Below are 2732 nucleotides of genomic sequence, written 5' to 3' on the forward strand. Positions count from 1 at the left end.
TCTTTGACCATATATTGTACACCTCTCTGTTTTGGTGTGAACTTACCCAGTTTTTTTGTGATTACAATCTTACATCCCTTATTGCATAAATGGATAGCATCATGTAATCTCTTTGGCATGTTTGCCCTTTTGTAATTTCACAATAACAATGAAATTATGATTGGAAGTTTCTCATAAAAAAACTGACTGACACAATGAGCAAGCATGAAATGATCAATTGAATATAAACATCAATATAAGGAACAATTCACTAGCATGAACACATCCTCAACAGAAACATGGCAAAATCTGTTACACAAGAAGCTTAAGAAGAATTGATTTCCTACAGAACCACTGTCAAACAATGGTATTCTCACTTACATTTGTGAAAGTCCCATGGAATATCTCATCCTCAACTTTCATATTCCTAATTAACTTAACAAACACTTTCCTCTGTCCATTCATTAACATATGTCAAGCAAAAGCTCAGATCTGTTTGGTAACATTTTGTTTTTTGTTTTTGTTTTTGAAAATAAAGCCTATGGCACAACTACCACCTCCAAATTTCTTTCTTTATTATCTACTTTTCACTGACGGTTTGAGAAACCAGAACAAATTTTGAGAACTAAAAAAAGTAGCTTTCAAAAAGTTGTTTTTGTTTTTGGAATTTGGCTAAGAATTCAATAATTGTAGTTAAGAAAGTTGCAAATCATTATAAAAAATTAGATGAAATAGACTTAATTTTCAAAAACAAAAACAAAAATCAAATGATTACCAAACGGAGTCTCAATATTTCTCACAGATAAGTGCCAATACCCCATGAAGGTTCAATAGATCAGACTCTGAATGCTCCTATATCCCATCAGTCAAGTCAGAAAAACATAGATACAGGTACTAGTTCCTACCTCAAATAATGGGTGAGCTCAAAGATATGCCCCTAATAAATCTCCAAGTTCAACTAATTCCAGCCTCCCCCACAATCCAACGCAACTAAGATATACCAGTTACTTATCCACGCTTCATATATTTATCTCAAGATAACCAGTTTGCCTCCATTGCAAACAGAACTTCCCAGTAAATAATAATAATAATAATAATGAATCTACAATGAAGAACACAACAATGGTTCTATTGTAAAGAACTAAATAATTGACATACCCTCAATACCCGAATGAAAAATTCCGAGCCCAAACCAATAGAGATAGTTATTTATAGGAGTAAGATCATAGACATTAAGGTATAGCAAAGCACTGCCGCCCTGATCCTTGTCCTCGGTAAAATCCGGGCTAGATCTCACCGGAAACAGACGCATTGTGTCTAATTGCCAGCCCGGTTTGAAAAATAACGCCGAAGATTACAGACTAATCATCTTCGCAAAAGACCCTTCAAGAAATCTGAAAATTCAGAAGAGAAGTAGCTGCAGAATTAGTAGGTTTCTATAAACGATAATCACAAAAACCAAAAACCTGAGAACTGGGGCGAATTATTAAGTTGGAGGAAAGAAAAACCTTGAGCGTCAGTTTGGCTGCTGAGAAAATTGAGATAAAGAACGGAAAGATCCCAATCTTCGTAAGAAAAAACCTGAATAGACGAAGCTGCAAATCCAGAATTTGCACAAACAAAGAGGGATTTTGAAAATTGAACTAACATTCAAAGGGTAAACCCTAGAAACATCGAAATGGGACGAATTGAACAGGAATTTAGGAGAATTGGTCGAATCCGAGAGACAATGAGGATGAGCTGAAAGAGATCGGAGAAAGTATTTTAGCGATCCCGATCCCTTCAACTTTATGAGAGAAATGGAAATTAAAATCAAAAGGAAGAATTGAAAAGGCTCAACGAAATATGGGATTTCAAGATCATAATCAATCAATTATGGGGAAAAAAGATGGGAAAATTTCATCAAATAACATTCAATAGCTGATCTTTTCCACATGTGAAATATCAGATATACCCTTACTTTTTAAAATCAAAGAAGCATCTATTTTTTAGTGTCTTTTCCCTTTCCATTCAAATACTACCCTTAGTTTTTTCTTTACGTCTCCCTTCGTCGTCGACGTCGTTCACTGCTCGTCGGTCATATCTACACATTTTCGCCTTCATTTCAACTATGTCTCTATTGTTCTAGTCATCTAAAAGAAAATTTTAATAATCTATCGTAGAGATTCATATACTAGGTCGCATAGATTTATATAAATCTTGTTGGATTTGGAATGACAATGTCTTAAGGACTTCTGTTGCTTATTCGAGGATTCATCACGTGGCCTCTTACCTTCTCAAGGTTAGTTTGAACCGGCCTACGTGGTTCTGGCTCTAAGGCACGTTGCTCGTTTACAGGCTGATCTACATGGGGTTCATGCCCTTCATGCCCCTAAAAGACTCGCGGGTATCGATGGAGTGTTCAACCCCTCGATCATTCTTTCTCCATCAACATGGACCACATCAAGTCCTTCCAGCCAGTCTTCCTTGTACCTTATATTATCTGCAATTGTACAAGTCTTGACACAACAATAGTTTGTACATAAATAAATGAGTAAATCAGAATGCATGAAACTATGATAGATTACTTACTAAGAGATCGATTATTTAGTTTTTTTTTCTTTTTTTTTTTGCTGAAAAGTATTATTGCTCAATGATTTATAAGATGGAGCATGCAAACAAGTCCATCTAAGAATTCTAGGAATTGCACCTTGCTGACTTTGGTGGCTATGAACTTACTTGATGTGGATAAAATTTCGTAAGCCCAAACCTAC

At 35.4% G+C, this 2732-nt stretch overlaps 1 long non-coding RNA gene across 1 annotated transcript; it reads right to left on the reverse strand.

Annotated features, from left to right (window-relative positions):
* Positions 1-304: 304 nt before the first annotated feature.
* On the reverse strand, positions 305-1856 carry LOC150030299 (uncharacterized). The gene is made up of 2 exons (XR_016527098.1): positions 1488-1856; positions 305-1373 (listed from the first exon to the last, which is right to left on the reverse strand). It is a non-coding gene; the product is annotated as an uncharacterized LOC150030299 (long non-coding RNA).
* Between the last annotated feature and the right edge of the window lie 876 nt (positions 1857-2732).

The sequence above is a fragment of the Benincasa hispida genome, unplaced genomic scaffold, assembly GCF_027475165.1.
Source record: "Benincasa hispida cultivar pf3 unplaced genomic scaffold, pf3_genome.v1.1 HicScf33, whole genome shotgun sequence".
Taxonomy (NCBI): Eukaryota; Viridiplantae; Streptophyta; class Magnoliopsida; order Cucurbitales; family Cucurbitaceae; genus Benincasa; species Benincasa hispida.